Genomic DNA, 25276 nt, shown 5'->3' on the forward strand with positions numbered 1-25276 from the left:
CCCCACAGTTCCCAGGGGAAGGGCTGCAAGTTATGAACTTTGCCCATTGCTTACATATTGTATTGGTTATTGGGAATTATACCGACATTTTCAGGAAGAATTTTTTTTGGTGGGGGGGGGGCTGGAGGAGTGGGTTACTCGGGAGAATCTTTCCGTGGAGGATGTTTCTTTGGGGTAGGCTAAGGGACGTTTCTATGAATGGGGCGCCGGATTTCCAAGCATTATTTAAAAACGATCAGAAATTAAATTGAAAAAAACAAGTTTTTCAACTGAAAGTAAGAAGCAACATTAGAACTTAAAATGAACAGAAATTATTACGTATATGAGGGGGTTCTCTCCCAAGTCAATACCTCACTCTTTACGCTACAGTTTTTTTTTTTTAGTGCTTTCAAAAGAGCTATCTATTCTAATTAAACGGCCTTTGTGATTCTGGGGTTTGTTAATTAAAAAAAATTTTTTACTTTTAACGTAAAGAGCGTGGTATTGACTAAGGGGAGAACCCCATCATATACGTAATAAAAAAAAAACAATAAAAAAAAAACAAGCGATAGGCCTACGGCTCAATAGTAATCGAAACTTTTAAAAACGGAACTTTGATGTCAATAAATGTATCAAAAGAATGGGCTTATAATGCTGATTCTAAATATATGAGTTTTATTAAGTTTAGTATTACTCATCAAAGGCTACGAGCCTGAGAAAATTTACCTGATTTTTTAAAGAGGGGGAAACATCCCCTACAAGTGAAAAAAATTTTAATGAAAATTACACCGTCAGATTCAGCGTATCAGAAAACCCTATAACATAGGTTTCAAGCTGATATCTGCAAAAATCTGCAACTTTGTATTTTTTGCCAGAAGAAAAATATACGAATATAGAAGTTCGTTACGTAAGTTAATTTGTAAATTACGTCAGAACCAAATTTAGAGACATCCATTTAGCAAAAGAAAAGTATAATTTTTATGCAAATTTTGTTTACTTATTCAATGACGGTGAGCCAAAATAAAAGCTGCATTAACTAAAAAACGATCAGAAATTAAATAAAAAACAACAAGTTTTTAAACTGAAAGTAAGGAGCGACATTAAAACTTAACGAACAAAAATTATTCCGTATACGAAAGGGGCTGTCCCCTCCTCAACGCCTCGCTCTTTACGCTAAAGTTTGACTCTGTCTCACAAGTTTATTTTTTCAAACAATAAAAAAACATTAGCGTAAAGAGCGAGGCGTTGAGGAGGGGACAGCCCCTTTCATACACGGAATAATTTATGTTCGTTTTAAGTTTTAATGTCGCTCCTTACTTTCAGTTTAAAAAACTTGTTTTTTTTTATTTAATTATTGTTAAATGACGCCTGACCATATGGGATTTTGCAAGTTCCTTGTGCGTTTTCTTCTTTGCCTTCAGTCAACACGTTAAATTTGAAATTTGGTTTCATTCAAAAAGGTTACTTCATGAATTTTGCTTCTGGAATTGTGTTGAAATTTAGCTTCTTGAATTTTGAAAAAAGCCAAAGTGGGAATTTCGACCACTGATTTTTTTTTAGGTTTCAGGAAAGATAAGAAAGATAAGAGAAAAAATTATTATATGAAAGGGCAATTCAAAGAATCGATACAAATCTTGAAGGACGGTACTTAATCTCACACACCAAGGATAATAACAAAACGAGAATATGAAAAAGGACAGGATTTGTTAACAAGAGAGTTAAAAAGAAATTGTACCAACAGTCAAAGATCAAATATTTCGATATCACAAACAAAAGGCTTAATCAACGGGAGGGGGGCTTAACTTGAACCAACTTATAAAAAAAAGTGAGAAAAACATGAAAAACATAACAAATAAGAGCTATGCAAGAACACCCTGAGCAATGAAAGAAAAATTCAGACCTATCAATTGATGTCAATTCAAGATAATCTACGATGAGGGGGGGGGAATTTACTGTTCAACATCTAGAAGGAGGTTAATTTTTTTTCTATTTTTCTGTTAAAATACCGAGCCAGTGTCATTAACAGCCCCTTTTCAGATGGGCAAGCCTGTATTATAGAAATTGCACCGCATACAATTTACATTAACTACCATGCTCATAGACTCAACATAGTGTTGGGTGATTCCATTCAGAACTTCTTTCTTCTTCACTCTTCAAGAGTTGTACTGTTTTATTGCGAATAGCAATATACGCTAACAACTGTTTGTTACTGCTCAAAAAGCCGCCGGCAAAACTGTTCTTCAGCTTAAGAAATCATCTACTTACAGAAGGGTACACCAAAATAGATCGGTGAACAAAGTACTGACTAGACACAACTATATTTTGGCCGTTTTATCAATTACCAGAACATCTAATGACAAGGGATCGGCAGCTCAGGCCCACGAACTCGCCACCAGACTTCATACGTTTGAATTTATATTTGTACTCCATCTAGCGGAAAAATTTTTTGCGCCACGAATTTTGTCTGAGCAGCTGCAGGAGTTATAGACCTAGTTTTCTTTAGAGCTACTGGTCTTAATGTAGGTACGCGAGGTAAAATTATAGACATGCAAACTGACGATGGTGTTGATCAAATCTTTCATAGAGCGAAATAGTTTTCCTGTGATTGAGGCCTGACTGGAAGATGTTAGTCAAAATTTTCAGAATTTTGATCCCTCACACGAACAAAAGCGTGCACAGCAAGTAACTTCCTGCTTACGTGATTTTATAGCAATGTGGACTTGGGAAAAAGCAATCTTGTTGAAGTGAAAGAATAAAATTATTTGAGAAGATGTCATTTTCTCGTGACAGACAGATTGTGCTCCAAGTTTGAAAGCAGCTTCAGGGATTCTCTTCCACCGTTAGAGTTAGTCTCAGCGATAGATGTCGATTCGCCACACTTTATCAATACTAGCCGACTAGCTAGTGCAGCAGTGTATTAAAAAGAAGCTTATATTGACAAAACTCTGTTGGCCTCGCAAATGGATCTGTTTGCCTCGCAAATTGTGAGGAGATTAAATAGAAAAAACAAGTTTTTTCAACTGAGAGTAAGGAGCAATATTAAAACTTAAAACGAACAGAAATTATTACGTACATGAGGGGGTTCGCCCCCTAGTCAATACCTAGCTCTTTACGCTAAGATTCGAATTTTGTTCCAATTCTTTACGAATGCTCCCTGAATCACAAAGGCCGTTTAATTAGAAAAGATAGATCTTCTGAAAGTTCTAAAAAAAACTTAAGCTTAAAGAGCGACGTATTGACTAGGGGGCCACCCCCCTCATATACGTAATAATTTCTGTTTGTTTTAATTTTTAATGTTGCTCCTTACTTTCAGTTGAAAGAAACTGTTTTTTTTTTAATTTCTCATCGCTTTTTATATAATGCTGGGAAATCCGGTGCCCCCTTCATAGAAATGTCCCTTCCACCTTGAAAACATACTCCATGAAAAGATTCCTCCCATGTAACTCCCTCCTCCAACCCCCACCCCACCAAAAAATCCCTCCTGAAAACATCTGGATACTTCCCAATAACCAATACTAATGGGCAAGGTTCATAACTTGCAGCCCTTCCCCCAGGGACGGCGCAGGATTAAGTCATCCTCAAAGACATAGTTATTAGATTTTCGACTATGCTGAACAAAATGACGATCATAAAATTTTGATCGGGTGACTTTGGGAAAAAATGAGCGTGGGAGTGGGCCTAGTTGCCCTCCAACTTTTTCGGTCAGTTAATAAGGGCACTAGAACTTTTAATTTCCGTTCGAATGAGCCCTCTCACGATATTCTATGACCACTGGATCGGTATGATAACCCCTGGAGAGAAAAAACAAAAATAAATAAACACGCATCCGTGATCTTTCTTCTGGCAAAAAATATAAAATTCCACATTTTTGCAGATAGGAGCTTGAAACCTCTACAGTAGGGTTTTCTGATACGCTGAATATGATGGTTGGATTTCCATTAAGATTTTATCACTTTTAGGTCTCTTTTGTTACTTTGCATAAAAACCAGACAGATGCAATATGCTATTGCAAATATTGCAATATACATAGTTCTTCACGCGTTGACAAAAAAAGTTTCGTCTTCATGAAATGAGTTTAAATCATTTCGAATGCAGTTTCCCAATCGCTATTTCTTACATCATTCGTAGTCAAGAATTTTATTTTCAAGTTGAATAGAATTATAGAACACATTCACTACTATACAGGTTCAGCCTTTTGTTGGACTTTGAAATTGACAGCCGACAGATTGTTTCTACAGCTGAATTGTAAGTTTGCAGATTTTTTTTTTGCTGTTTTTAGATAAGATTTTCTTAATTTTTAATCCTCAATTGTTGAACGCCTGATAGAAAATACTATCTTCTTTCTTAAACATTTTTATCCCCCCCCCCAAAAAAACAACCTTTTGTTGAGATGAAATTTAGCTATAGAATAAGCTATATACATGGTTGAGAAATTAAAGACTGAACCGGAAGTTACCTAAAAAATATGATTAATAAATAATTTTTAATTTTTTGCCTATAAGGGGGGGGGGGGAATAGGGGGCTATTATTTTTAAATGATAATAGCTCATCTTTTTTATTGAAAGCCGGGATGCCAAAAACATAATTTTTTTTTTCATTTAAAGTGGAGACGGAAGAAAATGATATCAAATTCCCTGGGAAACCATTGAAATATTTTGATAGACCCAGGGCCCTCCATTAGGACTTGTTCATTGTCTTGGGTATTTTGCAATTTCTCATAGGCTACTGGCCTTATTTGGCTTTTGTGTGTGCTCCCTTTCAATTAGATTCTTTGGATCTTATGGAAGACATGGCGAATCTATCACTCAGTTTTCCAATAATTTGAGGTATATCTGAATAATTTCGACATTTTCGTTGTTGTCTCTGTACCCCTTTACTCATTCCCTCAATTTTTTTTTTCAAGGAACACTAAGCTGTTTAACGTTATTTTGGTTGTTTGTTTGAACCATATATTGACCTAGTTAATTATCAAGTAAATTATTTTTCTAATGAAAGCTGAGACGGTATCCTATCAAGGGGTTAACCCGAGAGGAGGGGGGTAGGGAGGTATTACATTTAAATGATGATATCTCGAAATTTTATATATTGAAAGCAGGGATCCCAAAAAGTTGATTTTTTTTATTTAAAGTAGAGACGGCATCCTATCAAGGTGGTATCCAGAGGGGGAAGGGGGGTATTGAGCTATCATATTTAAATGATAATACCTCTATTTTTTTTTAGCAGCGGCGCCAATAAGTTAATTATTTTTTTTATTTAAAGCAGAGACGGTATCCTATCAAGATGGTTTCCAGAAGGGGGGGCATAGGGAGTTATTATATTTAAGTGATAGTACCTTAATTTTTTTTATTGAAAGCTGGGATGCCAAAAAGTTGAAAAGTTGACCAAAATCAGCAAGATTTTCGTGAGTTATTCTTGATACAGCATTTGCATGGTTTAATCGTCCAAAGGGAAAGGGGTATATGCGTCTAATCCGTTTTTTTTTCTGATTGATGAAACGGGTTTACTTTGAAAACATTCATTCATAAGCACCTGGCAGATTCACACTAAAACGAATTCGTGTGACGAAAGCAATATCAACTTCCCCACTTAACGTTGCGCTCGAGTAACAATGGCACCTTTGGTCCAGTGCCCAAGTTACATTAAAAGGCCAGGTCATAATAAAAGCTTTCAATTTGGGAGGTTCAAGGAGGAGTATTTGACAGTCTTATGACCTCAGGGTACTAGATATTGCAACGTTCTTGCGTATCTACGGTGGTTTAGAAAATTCGATCCCCCACAAATGATTACCAAACATATGCACAAATGTAATATTTGGAATATTATAACACTTTTTTCAAAACTTTGAAGAAAAGCAAAAAGTCTAAATACCCCTAACTACACTTGAAAGCTATTTTAAAAAGAAACTCTTTGGAGATTTCCATGGAAATGACCATAGCAGAAGCTTTGAGCCTGGGTGGGGATCAAAGAGGAGTTTTTGAGTATTTTGACCACAGGTGACTTATTGTTCCGACTTTCTTAAATTTAGTAATTCTTGTGAGCATTTGGAAATCAAAGCTCAAACTCAGTAACTGATACTAAGTGTCCTAACATTTTGCTTGGATTAAAAGTGACGAACTAGGATGAAAATTTCAACATCTTCCTGGAGCTACTTCAGTCGGCGTATTATTTCATTTAATTACACTTAAAACGGATGAGCTTTTCATTTTTTACCGAAGAAAATTGCTGGCAGTTCATTTTTCTCTTCATAGCGAATAAACTACTAAGTGTTTTTTGTGTCATTGTAATTGAAGTGTTCCCATGTGAAGTGCTCATCATGTATTTCTCAGTTTGATAAATTTACTCCTTTTAGATGCAGTTTATAATTTGACTGATATTAGGTATTTATCAGTTTATAATTTGGAATGAATCCCCAAAAGAAAAAATGAATAATATCCAAAAGAGCAGCCAAAAGCAATAAAAAAGCAGCAGTTCAGCCTTAGCCTACATGACATATATTCTATAAAGAAGCCCAAAGAAACTTTAAAATGCATTTTTTTAAATTGTTATTAAAAACCAGTTTTTAATAAAAAAAGGCTTCTTAGGAATCCAAAAGAGCAAAAAAAAAAAAAAAAAAAAAAATCAATATCAAAGTCGCCCATTTCAACTGTTTTAAAGGTGACAAAACAGATATAGGCAAAGGGCATTATGAAAAAATTAAGCTTCTAAGTTCAAAGGTATATACAAAGTTTTTACCCAGATAACTGACGAATTTTGTGATACGGTATTTGAAGTTTTATATGCAGTAATGCTCGACGAAAAAACTACTAATTTTGATAATTATTTATGTTACGAATACACAGCTAATAGATATTCAACTACTCGTATTATGCAAGGGCTCTAAAACGCCACAGCCATTTCGTTTCTACCAGATTTCTACTTCTCTAGATAAATAACGTAGAAGACCAGTTTCCAGCCAGCGACTAGTGAATTTTTGAACTCATGAATAGGCTCGAATCTGTTGTAAATTTAAGCTGTGATTTGAGAAAGACTGATGACAACATTAATGTTTGCGGTCAACATTGATTGCGCCAGCGGCGCACCGCCAACATCGTACCGGCGGGCCGCCACTGACGTCTTACCGGCGGCGTGGCGTGGCGCGGTGTTTTTGGCCCCGCCGCCGCCGGTCTTCCCTCATCGTCGCGGCGCCGGGGTCTACATATGGCATAAGTTTTTTTCTTAGTTTTATCTTCACACTAAAATAAAATCACTAATAAAACAGAATCAGAAAATTGAAATGTCATAAAACTGATTTAAAAATGCTGTATCAAAACTAATTTGTTCCCAATTATTACTTAATAACCTATCTTTACATCTTTTGCCGCATTCGTCTTACAGATACAATTGTCTTACAGATACAGATACGTCTTACAGACTATTGCTCCAAGTTTCCATCTTTTCTAATTTCAGTCAGATTAAACCTGATTAGTCGATCGCAAATTTATGCTTGAAATTTGTTCATCATTCAGCTTAAGAAAATATAAACGGGATAAACAATCGGCACATTAGTCCTACGAAATATTCATTTTATTAGCAGATGTTACTATAATGAGCTTGGGCATTGAGGATCCTGTTGTGTATAGATAATTTAATTGATAACATAAGTACTCTTGACACAAACCCACACACTAGTTGAAGCAAAAGCTCATCGCGGGCAATTAAGGCAGTACATACGAGCTCAGATGGACTGAGAATATAAACCAGAAAACACATTGGCCATCCAAACCAAATTCTCTTTTCTGTGGTCCCGTGTTTTTTTGTTTTGTTTTTTTACATAACACACAGTAATAATAGAATGTCACAAAATATTCAAAAATTATGTATGCATTTACTATCATTGAATTTAGTTAAAGTAGGTAGAACATTCAGCTGAATGTGGTGGTCTCAATTCAACAAAATAAAAAAAAAATTCTTATATTATTTTAGATAATACAGAGATGAGAAACAGCAGTAAATTTGTTGATGGGGCACATTATGCAGTTGTTTTCCCCATCCAGAAATTTCGCATGGTTTTACATACCATAGCTACTTAATAAAATTTCGTCACGAGTAAGAAAGAAAAAGATTAAACTGCTGTATTAAGACATAAAACAAATAATAAATGATGCTCTGGCAAAGAGAGTTCCGCAGGCTTCAGTTCTCTCCCCTCTTATATTATAGATGTTAACACTTTTGTCCTTTACGGTTAGTCTTCGGTGTCACCAAATGTGTCTATATACATATCTACTAACAATTATTAATTTTTTTTTTATCGAACCTTTCCCCGAATTTTTCAGCCCTAAATAGGTTTCCCTTCATGAGCCTACATTGTCACTGCCAGTCTTAGGCTAGATATTGTAAATAGAATACCAGAAAAGATCTTGATAGTTATGCCCCAGCCACGCTGTAGTCACACCTGTCGATAAGAAAAGCCAAGGTTTAGGAAAAGTCTCTTCTTTTGTCTTCTTTTGTGTTCTTCTTTTGTCTTACAGATAGCAAATTCGTCATGCAGATAGCAAAAATGCTGTTCTAAGCTTTCATCTTTCCCAATCTCAAAAATTGTGTCTTAAATCTTCATCGTTTTTGGTCAATAATAAAAATTACGACTAAAAGTTGAACATAGTTGAAAATGTGAAAACGGAATCAATATGGCACAAATCTGTATATTTTATAATCTATTTTGTTAAAGAATTAGTAGTAAATGAATTGTGAAATACATTAATTTGGGACTCAACCCCTATCTCTCTCTCTCTCAAATAAAAAACAAAGAAGAAGGAAACTTAGACACTATCCGTTTTTCAACTAATAATTACCCTGTTGTTGATAATAATGTCACTTCAGAGATGATAACGATTAAGGCATAATTCATGGTAGCAAAAGGGGATCTCTTTACTTGTGAGGTTTGATAATTGTTGATTCGTAAGTGCTTCACAGTCACGACACTTGTGAAGGTAGCCTAGGGACTAGTGACTCACACAAAAACCTTTCGTGAATCTTTCGGCTATTACTTTCCTTTCATACCTGAATTATCAAAAAAGGATTCGTAACATTTATTCAATGCTTAAGAACAATTTTTTCTGATTCAAATGAAACAGAGAGACGAAAAAAAGCTGTTTTTCAATTTGTGTATGAAAGTAGTAATCAATGTTATACTTTGCCGAGACATATAGGAATCTCCATGTTATTTGCCGAGATGTATACACCTTTTCAAAGAGATTCAGAGCTCCCTCACCTGGCCTTATACTTCTATAGAAGCTATAAGAATTACCATCTTGTGCTAGTTGGGAATTGCGTAATATATTATGAAGGACAAGTTTTCTGACATAATTTACGTAGACTAGATTTCTACTTCATGATATATATGATATACATGCCTTTTAGGGTAAATCCGTGTCAGAAAACCAGTGCGTCTTGTTTAGGTGTTAATATATTCAATTTTTTTTTGTTTGTATATATTCAAGTTTCAGATTAGAATTTTCTACAGTTTGAATAGTTCATTCATTCTATCAATATCTATATTTTACAATCATTTACATTGATAGAGATATGGAATATTCTAAGTGACTTCTGGTGAGTAAAATTTTCTTATATTATAATAAAAAAAAATCCGTTTTTGTCTCGCCATTAAGTTAAGGAAGAATTTCCTTTACCTTCCTTACTTACTTACGCTTTTTTTTTCACCGTGCTGTTAGCTCTTTTAAAAAGCTTCCTATGTTAATTAAACAGTCCATGTGTTTCAATTTTAGTAAATATTCAAAAAAAAAAGAGAGGCAGGTTCACTTTGATTTTGGCTCATTGTATATGAAAAATTAAAATAAAATTTGCATATTAGTTTCGGCAGATATGAAAGGTCGCCCCCCTCCTCAATATCATGCTCTTTACACTAAAGTTTGAATTTTGTTCGAATCATAAACTCTTGAATCACAAAGGTCGGTTAATTAGAATAGATACCTCTTTTGAAAGTGCTAAAAAAAACTTAAGCGTAAAGGGTGAGGTATTGGCTAGAGGGCGAACCCCCTTATATACTTAATAATTTTTTTGGGTTTAGGCCATTTGTCTCGCCATTAAGTTAAGGAAGAATTTCCTTTACCTTTCTTACTTATTTACGCTTTTTTTCACCGTAATGTTAGCTCTTTTAAAAAGCTTCCTATGTTAATTAAACAGTCCATGTGTTTCAATTTTAGTAAATATTCAAAAAAAAGAGAGGCAGGTTCACTTTGATTTTGGCTCATTGTATATGAAAAATTAAAATAGAATTTGCATATTAGTTTCGGCAGATATAAAGGTCTCCCCCCCCCTCAATATCATGCTCTTTACACTAAAGTTCGAATTTTGTTCGAATCACAAACTCTTGAATCACAAAGGTCGGTTAATTAGAATACATACCTCTTTTGAAAGTGCTAAAAAAAAACTTAAGGGTAAAGGGTGAGGTATTGGCTAGAGGGCGAACTCCTTTATATACTTAATAAATTTTTTTTTTGGTTTAGGCCATGTCCAGGAGTCTTTTCTTCCTTTTTCTGTGATTTTAAGTATTTCGTAATTTAGGTATATAAGTTTTAAAAGCTTTGCATATATAAAAAAATCTATGATTGTCAACTTTTCGTGTTTCATACCATGGAATTGAAAGCCTAATGCCCTCCATTAATATTCTGAATAAGTGAGAATTGAGCTAGCTAATTAAATTGTGTCATTTTTTTCAAATTTTGGGGGTTTAGTACTGTGATATTTGCAATTTTAGTAAATAAGTTTTAAAAGCTTTGCATATAAAATTGAAATAGCTCAATAATTGTCAACTTTTTGTGTTTGATACTATAGAATTGAAGGCCTAATGCCCTCCGTTAATATTCTGAATAAGTAAGAATTGAGCTAGCTAATTAAATTGTGTCATTTTTCAACTTTTGGGAGTTTGGTACTGTGGTATTGAAGGGGGCAGTACCCACCCGTAAGCTAAGGGGATTCAGTTGTATGGGGTTTCGGTTATACAAGGGTTCAGTTACATGGGGGGTTCAGTTGCACAGGGGTTTAGTTAAATGGAGTTGAGTTGCACGGGAGTTGAGTTGCACGAGGGTTCAGTTGCACGGGGGTTCAGTTACATGCGGATTCAGTTACACAGGGTTTAGTTAAATATGGTTGAGTTGCACGGGGGGGGGGTTGAGTTGCACGAGGGTTCAGTTAAAGGGGGTTCAGTTGCACGGGGGATTGAGTCATTTTTAAACGGGCATCGCAAGCTTGTGTTATCTTAGAGATTAATGCATAACTCGAGACATCTTGGCAAAGTTTTTAATAGAGGCTGTTTCCAAAGAGAAATTATGAAAAAATTGTGAGTAAGGGTTCAGTTGTAATCAATAGGCTCATCAAAAGAATGGGTTTCTTATGCTGATTCCAAAGATCTAGGATTCATTAACTTTAGTGTTGTCAATCAAAAGTTATGAGCTTGAGAAAAATGCCTAATTATCGAAAAATGGGGAAACACCCTCCAAAAGTCGACAGGAATGGAGCAAAAATGGGGTGAATTACATTAGTTTATAAGACGGCTCGTGAAAATCCCAAGGTTTTGTGTACTAAGAATGGACCGGAGGTAGCCTCCTCTACATACACGAATGGATATCGCTAGAATATTTTAAGACGGAGGCTTTGTTATTTAAAAAAATTGGATGCTACAATCAGAATTCTTGATTGACATTTGCAAAAAAGGGGTAATAGATTTGTGAATTGGAGTGTAGGTTTGACATCACCAACCGCGTGCGAGGGAAATTTTTGTTGGTGGGGGGCTAAAAAAGGCAAAAATGGGGTGAACTATGTTAGTTTATAAGACGGATCGTGAAAATCCCGAGGTTTTGCGTACCAAGAATGGACTGGAGGTAGCCTCCCCTACATACACGAATGGATATCGCTAGAATATTTTAAGATGGGGGCGTTGTTATTGAAAAATCATTGGATGCTACAATCATAATTCTTCGATTGACATTTGCAAAAAAGAGGTAATAGATTTCTGAATTGGAGTGTAGGTTTGACATCACCAGGCACGTGCGAGGGAAATTTTTTGTTGGGGTGGGGGGCTTAAAAAGGCAAAAATGGGGTGAACTACATTAGTTTATAAGACGGATCGTGAAAATCTCAAGGTTTTGTGTACCAAAAATGGACCGGAGGTAGCCTCCCCTACATACACAAATGGATATCGCTAGAATATTTTAAGATGGGGGGCTTTGTCATTTAAAAAAAATGGATCCAACAATCAGAATTCTTGATTTAAATTTGCAAAAAAGGGGTAATATATTTGTGAATTGGAGTGTAGGTTTGACTTCCCCAGGTACGTGCGAGTGACATTTGTGTTGGGGTGGGGGGCTTAAAAAGACAAAAATGGGGTGAACTACATTAGTTCATAAGACGGATCGTGTAAATCCCGAGGTTTTGCGTACCAAGAATGGACTGGAGGTAGCCTCCCCTACATACACGAATGGATATCGCTAGAATATTTTAAGACGGGGGGCTTTGTTATTTAAAAAAAATTGGATGCTACAATCAGAATTCTTTGATTGACATTTGTAAAAAAGGTCAGTAAGGACACTCGATATCCTAAAAGTGTTTGATTCAAACTTTTACCTTGAGAATTGATGTTGTTAGCAGAATTTCAAAAAGGATCGTTTATGAGTGTTGGTGTATCTGATGAAATAATTTAGGTCGTATGATCAATTTAATTTATTTTTTTTAATTCAGTAGTTTTTCAGTAAGGACACTCGATATCCTAAAAGTGTTTGATTCAAACTTTTACCTTGTGCATCGATGTTGTTAGCAGAATCTCAAAAAGGATCGTTTATGAGTGCTGGCCTATCTGATGAAATAAATTAGGTCGTATGATCAATTTAATTTATTTTTTAATTCAGTAGTTTTTTTGTAAGGACACTCGATATCCTAAAAGTGTTTGATTCAAACTTTTACCTTGAGCATCGATGTTGTTAGCAGAATTTCAAAAAGTATCGTTTATGAGTGTTGGTGTATCTGATGAAATAATTTAGGTCGTATGATCAATTTAATTTATTGTTTAATTCAGTAGTTTTTCAGTAAGGACACTAGATATCCTAAAAGTGTTTGATTCAAACTTTTACCTTGAGCATCAATGTTGTTAGCAGAATTTCAAAAAGGATCGTTTATGAGTGTTGGTGTATTGGTTTTATTTCATTAAAATGCAAGAGTTGGAATATTTCAGTAGTGTTCTGTCGTGGCTTACCTTGTCACAGATACATTCTCTTGATTTTTCAAAGTTCATTTCGAATTTCTTTCATTGAAATGCAAGAGTTGCAATATTTTCAGTAGTGTTTTGTTATGCTTTACCTTGTCACAGTTTCATTCTCTTGATCTTTCAAAGTTCACTTCGGTTTTATTTCATTGAAATGCAAGAGTTGGAATATTTCAGTAGTGTTCTGTCGTGGTTTAACTTGTCACAGAATGGTTTACCGTGTCACAGATACATTCTTTTAATTTTTCAGTTCATTTTGGATTTCCTACAATGAAATGCAAGGGTTGGAATATTTCAGTAGTGTTTTGTTGCGGTTTACCGTTTCACAATTAAATACTCTTAAGTTAATGTTGGATTTTTTTCCTTGAAATACAACAGTTGTAATATTTCAATAGTGTTTTGTCGTGCTTTACCTTGTCACAGTTACATTTTCTTGATTTTTCAGAGTTCATTTTGATTTCTTTCATTGAAATGCAAGAGTTGGAATATTTCAGTAGTGTCTTGTTATGGTTTACCTTGTCAGAGTTAAATTTTCTTGATTTTTCAAAGTTCAATTCAAATTTATTTAATTGAAATGCAAGAGTTGGAACATTTCAGTAGTGTTCCATCGTGGTTTACCTTGTCACAGTTACATTCTCTTGATCTTTCCAAGTTCACTTTGGTTTTATTTCATTGAAATGCAAGAGTTGGAATATTTCAGTAGTGTTCTATCGTGGTTTACCTTGTCACAGATATATTCTCTTGATTGTTCAAAGTTCATTTCGAATTTATTTCATTGAAATGCAAGAGTCGGAATATTTCAGTAGTGTTTTGTTGTGGTTTACCTTATCACAGTTACATTCTCTTAATTTTCCAAGTTCATTTTGAATTTCTTTCGTTGAAATGTAAGAGTTGGAATATTTCAGTAGTGTTTTGTCATGGTTTACCTTGTCAGAGTTACATTCTCTTGATTTTTCAATGTTCATTTTGAGTTTCTTTCATTGAAATGCAAGAGTTGGAATATTCCAGTAGTGTTTTGTCGTAGTTTACCATGTCACAGTTACATTCTTTTGATTTTTCAAAGTTCATTTTGGATTTCTTTCGATGAAATGCAAGAGTTGGAATATTTCAGTAGTGTTCTGTTGTGGTTTACCTTGTCACAGTTAAATTTTCTTGATTTTTCAAAGTTCATTTTGAATTTCTTTCATTGAAATGAAAGAGTTGGAATATTTCAGTAGTGTTCTGTTGTGGTTTACCTTGTCATAGTTACATTCTCTTGATTTTTCAAAGTTCATTTTGAATTTCTTTCATTGAAATGCGAGAGTTGAAATATTTCAGTGGTGTTTTGTCATGGTTTACCAATTCACAGTTACATTCTCCTGATTTTTCAAAGTTCATATGAATTTATTTCATTGAAATGCAAGAGCTGGATTATTTCAGCAGTGTTTTGTTGCGGTTTACCTTGTCACAGTTACATTCTCTTAATTTTTCAAAGTTCACTTTGAATTTCTATCATTGAAATGCAAGAGTTGGAATATTTCAGTAGTGTTTTGTCATGGTTTACCATGTCGCAGTTACATTCTCTCAATTTTTCAAAGTTTATTTTGAATTTCTTTCCATAAAATGCAAGAGTTGGAATATTTCAATAGTGTTTTATTGTGGTTTACCTTGTCCCAGTTACATTTTCTTAATTTTTAAAAGTTCATTTTGAATTTCAATCATTGAAATGCAAGAATTGGAATATTTCAGTAGTGTTTTGTTGTGGTTTAACTTAACACAATTACATTCTCTTGATTTTTAAAAGTTCATTTTGAATTTCTTTCGTTTTTCTTTCGTTAAAATGCAAAAGTTGGAATATTTCAGTAGTGTTTTCTTGTGATTTACCTTGTCACAGTTACATTCTCTTGATTTTTCAAAGTTCATTTTGAATTTCTATCATTGAAATGCAAGAGTTGGAATATTTCAGTAGTGTTTTGTCATGATTTACCTTGTCCCAGTTAGATTCTCTTGATATTTCAAAGATATTTTTGAATTTAATTAATTGAAATGCAAGAGTTTGAATATTTAACTAGTGATTTGTAATGGTTTAACTTTTCAAAGTTACATTTTCTTGATTTTTCAAAGTTCATTTTGAATTTCTTTCATTGAAATGCAAGAGTTGAAATATTTCAGTAGTGTTCTGTCGTGGTTTACCTTGTCACAGTTATATTCTCTTGATTTTTCAAAGTTCACTTTGGTTTTATTTCGGTGAAATGCAAGAGATGGAATATTTCAGTAGTGTTTTGCTGTGGTTTACCTTGTCATATTTACATTCTCTTAATTTTTCAAAGTTCATTTTGAATTTCTTTCGATTAAATGCAAGAGTTGGAATATTTCATTAGTATTTTGTTGTGGTTTATCATGTCAGAGTTACATTCTCTTAATTGTTCAAAGTTCATTTCGAATTTCTTTCATTGACATGCACAGAGTTGGAATAGTTCAGTAGTGTTCTGTCGTGGTTTACCTTGTCACAGTTACATTCTCTTGATTTTTCAAAGTTCACTTTGGTTTTATTTCGGTGAAATGCAAGAGATGGAATATTTCAGTAGTGTTTTGCTGTGGTTTACCTTGTCACATTTACATTCTCTTAATTTTTCAAAGTTCATTTTGAATTTCTTTCGATGAAATGCATGAGTTGGAATATTTCAAGTGTTTTGTCGTGGTTTACCTAGTCACAGTTACATTCTCTTGATTTTTCAAAGTTCACTTTGGTTTTATTTCGGTGAAATGCAAGAGACCTAAAATAATGTCGTGAAATCAACATGCAAAGTCGACATAGCTTTATTTCATTTTTTTAAGGTTAATTTAGACGAAGTTACGTGCGCGCACATAACCTCGTCTAAATTAACCTTAAAAAAATGAAATAATGCTATATCGACGTTGCATGTTGATTTCACGACATTATTTTAGGTCTCTTGCATTTCACCGAAATAAAACCAAAGTGAGCTTTGAAAAATCAAGAGAATGTAACTGTGACTAGGTAAACCACGACAAAACACTATTGAAATATTCCAACTCATGCATTTCATCGAAAGAAATTCAAAATGAACTTTGAAAAATGAAGAGAATGTAAATGTGACAAGGTAAACCACAGCAGAACACTACTGAAATATTCCAACTCTTGCATTTCACCGAAATAAAACCAAAGTGAACTTTGAAAAATCAAGAGAATATAACTGTGACATGGTAAACCACGACAGAACACTACTGAAATATTCCAACTCTTGCATTTCAATGAAAGAAATTCTAAATGAACTTTGAAAAATAAAGAGAATGTAACTCTGACAAGGTAAACCACAACAAAACACTACTGAAATATTTCAACTCTTGCACTTCAATGAAAGAAATTCAAAATGAACTTTGAAAAAAATCAAGAAAATGTAACTATGACAAGGTAAACCACGACAAACACTACTGAAATATTCCAACTCTTGCATTTCATCGAAAGAAATTCAAAATGAACTTTGAAAAATTAAGAGAATGTAACTGTGACAAGGTAAACCACGACAAAACACTGCTGAAATATTCCAACTCTTGCATTTGAATGATAGAAATTCAAAATGAACTTTGAAAAATCAAGAGAATGTAACTGTGACAAGGTAAACCACAACAAAACACTACCGCATTATTCCAACTCTTGCATTTCAACGAAAGAAATTCAAAATGAACTTTTAAAAATCAAGAGAATGTAATTGTGTTAAGGTAAACCACAACAAAACACTACTGAAATATTCCAATTCTTGCAATTCAATGAAAGAAATTCAAAATGAACTTTGAAAAATCAAGAAAATGTAACTGTGACAAGGTAATCCACGATAAAACACTAGTAAAATATTCCAACTCTTGCGTTTCCAGGAAAGAAATTCAAAATGAACTTTGAAAAATTAAGAGAATGTAACTGTGATAAGGTAAACCACGACAAAACACTACTGAAATATTCCAACTCTTGCATTTCAATGATAGAAATTACAAGTGAACTTTGAAAAATTAAGAGAATGTAACTGTGACAAGGTAAACCGCAACAAAACTTTACTGAAATAATCCAACTCTTGCATTTCAAGGAAATAAATACAAATTAAAATTGAAAAATCAGTAGAATTTATTTTTGAAACATAAAACAAAGATAAAATACCACGGAAATTTTTCAGCTCGCGCATTTAAATGACAGAAATTCAAAACTAACATTAAAAAATCAATAGAATGTAAGTAAGACAAAGTAATGAAAGCAAGAACACTACTGAAATATTCCAACTATTGCATTTCAATGAAAGAAATTCAAATTGAACTTTGAAAATCAAAAAATGTAACTGTGATAAGCTAAACCACAAGAAAACACTACTGAAATATTCCAACTCTTTCATTTCAAAGAAATAAATCCAAAATGAACTTTGAAAAATCAAGAGAATGTAACTTTGACAAGGTACACCGTGACAGAACACTACTGAAATATTCCAACTCTTGCATTTCATCGAAAGAATTACAAAATGAACTTTGAAAAATCAAAAGAATGTAACTGTGAAAAGGTAAACCACAAAAAAAAAGTACTGAAATATTATAACTAGATAATTAAAATTTCAGAAACTCAAAATGAACATTGAAAAATCATTAAAATATAACTGTGACATCGTATATAGTGACGAAACGTTACTTAAAAAATCCGAATCTTTCAATTCTATTAAGAAAATTGAAAATTAACTTTGAAAAATCAAGAGAATGTATCTGTGACAAGGTAAACCATGACAAAACACTACTGAAATATTCCAACTCTTGCATTTCAACGAAAGAAATTCAAAATGAACTTGGAAAAATCAAGAAAATGTAACTGTGATAAGGTAAACAGCAACAAAACACTACTGAAATATTCCAACTCTTGCATTTGAACAACAAAAATCCAAAATGAACTTTGAAAAATTAAGAGAATGTAACTGTGACTAGGTAAACCACGACAAAACACTATTGAAATATTCCAACTCTTGCATTTCATCAAAAGAAATCCAAAATGAACTTTGAAAAATTAAAAGAATGTAACTGTGATAAGGTAAACCACAACAAAACACTACTGAAATATTCCGACTCTTGCATTTCAATGAAAGAAATTCGAAATGAAGTTTGAAAAATCAAAAGAATGTATCTGTGACAAGGTTTACCACGATAGAACACTACTGAAATATTCCAACTCTTGCATTTCAATGAAATAAAACCAAAGTTAACTTTGAAAAATCAAGATAATGTAACTGTGACAAGGTAAACCACGATAAAACACTACTGAAATATTCCAACTCTTACATTTCAATGAAAGAAATTTTAAATGAACTTTGAAAAATCAAGAAAATGTAACTCTGACAAGGTAAACCATAACAAAACACTACTGAAATATTCCAACTCTTGTATTTCAATGAAAGAAATTCAAAATGAACTTTGAAAAATCAAGAAAATGTAACTGTGACAAGGTAAACCATGACAAAACACTATTGAAATATTCCAACTGTTGTATTTCCAGGAAAGAAATTCAAAATGAACTTTGAAAAATTAAGAGAATGTAACTCTGACAAGGTAAACCACGAAAAAACACTGCTGAAATATTCCAACTCTTGCATTTCAATTAAATAAATTAAAAATAAGATTTTAAAAATGTAGAGAATGTAAGTGTGACAAAATAAACCGCAAAAAAACACTACTGAAATATTCAAACTCTTTCAATAAATAGACAGGAAACCATTAATAAATTTGGAAAATCAGGTGAATGAAAGTATGACAAGGCAAACAATCCTGTGACAAGGTAAACCACAACGGAACACTACTGAAATATTCCAGCTCTTGCATTTCAATGAAATAAAACCAAAGTGAACTTTGAAAGATCTGAGATGTATCTGTGACAAGGTAAACCACGACAGAACACTACTGAAATATTCCAACTCTTGCATTTCAATGAAATAAAACCAATACACCAACACTCATAAACGATCCTTTTTGAAATTCTGCTAACAACATCGATGCTCAAGGTAAAAGTTTGAATCAAACACTTTTAGGATATCGAGTGTCCTTACTGAAAAACTACTGAATTAAAAAATAAATTAAATTGATCATACAACCTAAATTATTTCATCAGATAGGCCAGCACTCATAAACCATCCTTTTTGAGATTCTGCTAACAACATCAATGCACAAGGTAAAAGTTTGAATCAAACACTTTTAGGATATTGAGTGTCCTTACTGAAAAACTACTGAATTAAAAAATAAATTAAATTGATCATATGACCTAAATTATTGCATCAGATACACCAACACTCATAAGCGATCCTTTTTGAAATTCTGCTAACAACATCGATTCTCAAGGTAAAAGTTTGAATCAAACACTTTTAGGATATCGAGTGTCCTTACTGACCTTTTTTGCAAATGTCAATCAAAGAATTCTGATTGTAGCATCCAATTTTTTTTAAATAACTAAGCCCTCCGTCTTAAAATATTCTAGCGATATCCATTCGTGTATGTAGGGGAGGCTACCTCCAGTCCATTCTTGGTACACAAAACCTCGGGATTTTCACGATCCGTCTTATAAACTAATGTAGTTCACCCCATTTTTGCCTTTTTAAGCCCCCCACCCCAACAAAACGTTACCACGAACGTACCGGGTGATGTCAAACTAACACTCCAAATCAAAAATCTATTACCCCATTTTTTCAAATGTAAATCAAGAATTATTATTTTTGCATCCATTTTTTTTTTAATAACAGAGCCCCCCAGCTTAAAACATTCCAGCGATATCCATTTGTGTTTGTAGGGGGGGGGCTACCTCCGGTCCATTCTTGGTACACAAAACCTTGAGATTTTCACGATCCGTCTTATAAACTAATGTAGTTCACCCCATTTTTGCCTTTTTAAGCCCCCCACCCCAACAAAAAATTTCCCTCGCAAATGCCTGGTGATGTCAAACCTACACTCCAATTCATAAATCTATTACCCATTTTTTGCAACTGTCAATCAAAGAATTCTGATTGTAGCATCCAATTTTTTTTAAAATAACAAAGCCCCCGTCTTAAAATATTCTAGCGATATCCATTCGTGTATGTAGGGAAGGTTACCTCCGGTCCATTCTTGGTACACAAAACCTTGGGATTTTCACGATCCGTCTTATAAACTAACATATTTCACCCCATTTTTTCCTTTTTAAGCCCCCCCCCCCAACAAAAATTTCCCTCGCACGTGCTTGGTGATGTCAAACCTACACTCCAATTTACAAATCTATTACCCCTTTTTTGCAAATGTCAATCAAGAATTCTGATTGTAGCATCCAATTTTTTTTAAATAACAAAGCCTCCGTCTTAAAATATTCTAGCGATATCCATTCGTGTATGTAGAGGAGGCTACCTCCGGTCCATTCTTTGTACACAAAACCTTGGGATTTTCACGATCCGTCTTATAAACTAATGTAGTTCACCCCATTTTTGCTCCATTCCTGTCGACTTTTGGAGGGTGTTTCCCCATTTTTCGATAATTAGGCAATTTTCTCAAGCTCATAGCTTTTGATTGACAACACTAAAGTTAATGAATCCTAGATCTTTGGAATCGGCATAAGAAACCCATTATTTTGATGAGCCTATTGATTACAACTGAACCCTTACTTACAATTTTTTCATAATTTCTCTTTGGAAACAGCCTCTATTAAAAACTTTGCCAAGATGTCTCGACTTATGCATTAATCTCTAAGATAACACAAGCTTGCGATGCCCGTTTAAAAATGGCTCAATCCCCCGTGCAACTGAACCCCCTTTAACTGAACCCTCGTGCAAATCAACCCCCCCGTGCAACTCAACCATATTTAACTAAACCCCGTGTAACTGAATCCACATGTAACTGAACCCCCCGTGCAACTGAACCCTCGTGCAACTCAACTCCCGTGCAACTCAACTCCATTTAACTAAACCCCTGTGCAACTGAACCCCCATGTAACTGAACCCTTGTATAACTGAAACCCCATACAACTGAATCCCCTTAGCTTACGGGAGGGTACTGCCCCTTCAATACCACAGTACCAAACTCCCAAAAGTTGAAAAACGACACAATTTAATTAGCTAGCTCAATTTTTACTTATTCAGAATACTAACGGAGGGCATTTGGCCTTCAATTCCATAGTATCAAACACAAAAAGTTGACAATTATAGATCTTTTTCAATTTTATATGCAAAGCTTTTAAAACTTATATACTAAAATTGCGAATATCACAGTACCAAACCCCCAAAATTTGAAAAAAAATGACACAATTTAATTAGCTAGCTCAATTCTTACTTATTCAGAATATTAATGGAGGGCATTGGACCCAAAAAAAAAATTATTAAGTATATAAAGGAGTTCGCCCTCTAGCCAATACCTCACCCTTTACGCTTAAGTTTTTTTTTTAGCACTTTCAAAAGAGGTATCTATTCTAATTAACCGACCTTTGTGATTCAAGAGCTTGTGATTTGAACAAAATTCGAACTTTAGTGTAAAGAGCAAGATATTGAGGAGGGGGGTGACCTTTCATATCTGCCGAAACTAATATGCAAATTCTATTTTAATTTTTCATATACAATGAACCAAAATCAAAGTGAGCATGCCTCTCTTTTTTTGAATATTTACTAAAATTGAAACACATGGACAGTTTAATTAACATAGGAAGCTTTTTAAAAGAGCTAACAGCACGGTGAAAAAAAGCGTAAATAAGTAAGGAAGGTAAAGGAAATTCTTCCTTAACTTAATGGCGAGACAAATGGCCTAAACCAAAAAAAAAATATTAAGTATATAAAGGGGTTCGCCCTCTAGCCAATACCTCACCCTTTACGCTTAAGTTTTTTTTTTTTTTGCACTTTCAAAAGAGGTATCTATTCTAATTAACCGACCTTTGTGATTCAAGAGTTTGTGATTCGAACAAAATTCGAACTTTAGTGTAAAGAGCATGATATTGAAGAGGGGGGCAACCTGTCATATCTTCCGAAACTAATATGCAAATTCTATTTTAATTTTTCATATACAATGAGCCACAATGAAAGTGAACCTGCCTCTCTTTTTTTTGAATATTTACTAAAATTGAAACACATGGACTGTTTAATTAACATAGAAAGCTTTTTAAAAGAGCTAACAGCATGGTGAAAAAAAGCGTAAGTAAGTCAGGAAGGTAAAGGAAATTCTTCCTTAACTTAATGGCGAGACAAAAACGAATTTTTTTTTATTATAATATAAGAAAATTTTACTCACCAGAAGTCGCTTAGAATATTCCATATCTCTATCAATGTAAATGATTGTAAAATATAAATATTGATAGAATGAATGAACTATTCAAACTGTAGAAAATTCTAATCTGAAACTTGAATATATACAAACAAAAAATAATTGAATATATTAACATCTTAACAAGACACATTGGTTTTCTGACACGGATTTACCCTAAAAGACATGTATACCATATATATCATGAAGTAGAAATCTAGTCTACGTAAATTATGTCAGAAAACTTGTCCTTCATAACATATTACGCAATTCCCAACTAGCACAAGAGGGTAGTTCTTATAGATTCTATAGAAGTATAAGGCCATGTGAGGGAGCTCTGAATCTCTTTGAAAAGGTGTATACGTCTCGGCAAATAACATACAGATTGCTATATGTCTCGGCAAAGTATAACATTGATTACTACTTATGAAACAGCATTATAGTGCTATATGGAATCATGTGGTAGTAATGTTCAATCTCTTACCATGCCACCCTTATGAAGAAATTTCTTCGAAAAGCGGAAAATAGTCCTATTCCATATTTTGTACATATCAACGTGGTATGGGTATTGAAACTCTGTTGGCAGCAAAATTTCTTTGATTGTCAGGTAGTGTAGCCTAATAGCTCTGACAATCAAACAGGATACAGTCGGCAGGTAGCAAATCTAATGTTCGATTCTTCGAGGATGGAGGAAGTGCTGATTCCTTCGAAGGGCGTCTACCACGTTTCGTGGTTATGGCACCAACGGTTAGTTCATTAAACACGTCATCCTTGAATCAGAGCTAGTTAAGCACCTTAAATGTCTTGCCTGCGTGTACACTCACCGACATAGTAGCCATCCATTTTTTGCTACTAAGATCCACAAGTTTGGTGAAGTTTCTTATGTATCATATACTCGACTTGAAATCGACCCTGCATAGCCCCAATGTGTATAAAGTTATAATAATTCCAATATGATTCAAGAGACATGTGTGAAAAAAGGAAGGGGATTTTAGTCCTATTTTTTATTGAAGTCTCAAAATTTTTACAATCTTTAAGGTAACTTTTTGTTTTTTCTATGAAATTTCCCATTTGTTTCTCCTTAGTTTTTCTTATTTATGCACTCTCCCCCTCACTCATGAAATTACCCCACAAAAATATCTGCGTCAGTACTCTTGGACCATGTTTTGAAGATCAGCGTAGCAGTTACTGCTAGGGAAGTGGAATGAATGAACAGATGTAAAATTTTAAATCAGGGTTTCCGCCACTATTGATTTGGGCATTTTCACTATTGGTTTCGGCACCATCGGTTTGGGCAATTTTCTCTTTCTTAGACAAATTTCTGGATTAAAAATTGTCAACATTTTATGATTCCCATTTGAGTGTTGCGTACCTTGGCCACATGAATCTAATCAATTTGAGAGTAAAAGAGGTACAAGATCAAGTAACTAAAGATTAGCTAAAACAAGATTATATTAAAAGGTATAAGATTGCTTACACTTCAACTGTAATTTCAGCCTCACTGTTACAGATGTACAGATGTTTATATTTTTTACAATTTTTTTTTCTTTTTTTTTTCCCTGCTTCCTCAAATTAATGTTTTTCCTCAAACTAATAATCCCAATCCCTTTTGAATTTTCAGCTTCCATCACATTCTTTTCAACTTATTTATTTTTTTACGTGGTAATTCTCAGTCATTTGTAACTTTGACGTAATTATCTATTTTAATATCTTTTCGTTATGATTTTGTCTATTCCACTTATAGTAATCTTTATTAGTTCTATGGACTTGTTATGAGACTACATTTCCGCTCTTCCAGGTTTTAGCTTTTGCTGTTTTCTTTTCTAGAAAGATATTTTCCGAATTTAATTTTTGTTCGGTGTTTTATTGCTACAGTTTTATTGTAGGTTAAATGTCGGGATATTTGTAAAGTATTTTTTTACATTTTTTGCTGAAGAACTAAAATAATGTATTAAAATTTAGATTTTAATCAAAATTTGGAACTTTAGTCAAAATGTTCAATCCCCTGTCGTTTTGTACAATAATTTTTAACTTATATTTGCGTGGACGCAGAGGAGATGTTCCTTTACAGGGCTTGAAAATATACATAGTTTTTGAAATTCTATAGAGTGAAGCCATTCTGACCCCCAGTGGATAAAATCTTTGAATGTAAATGTATCTTAAAAAACCATTTCATTAAAAGAATTTCCTCAAGCTTCATTTTGTTTTAACTTTCATTTTGTTTCACAAATGCATCTCAAGATCATTTATGAAAAGGGTTTCGTCTTGTCGCCTTAAAAAATTTACACATCACGAATCATTACAACCAAATTTTTTTCTGAAATTTTTTGTCCTCATTGAGGCCCCACTGATCCCCTCTTCATTTATCAAAAGTTTCAAGCTAATCGGAGGAAAATGGCTTTTGGCTGATTTCAGTGTAGCGCAAATTGACACAATCCATTTTTGCCAAAGGTTTTGACGTCTGAAGTCCATTTTATTCCGTCCATATGCCCCGTAAGTTTGCAAGCCGATCGGACGAAATCAATTTTTCTGATATTCTTGTTTCTCAAGCGGATGCAACTGATTTTTTTTTTTTTTTTTTTTTTTTGTCTTCATTGACTGGATCAAGTGATGCAACTAAAATAAAATATATTATAAAATTACATCATTTTTCTTAGAATTGAAATAATTCCAGAGCTTTATAAATAGGGTGGTAGGGGTAGAGAAAGCTGGCTGGTAATGGTATTGTCATAATTCAAGTGCATAGCAATAAAAATATGGTGTGAGTAGTATCCTATTATAAGG

This window comes from Artemia sp. Qi Xiang Cuo, chromosome 10 (assembly GCF_049724085.1).
Source record: "Artemia sp. Qi Xiang Cuo chromosome 10, ASM4972408v1, whole genome shotgun sequence".
Taxonomy (NCBI): domain Eukaryota; kingdom Metazoa; phylum Arthropoda; class Branchiopoda; order Anostraca; family Artemiidae; genus Artemia; species Artemia sp. Qi Xiang Cuo.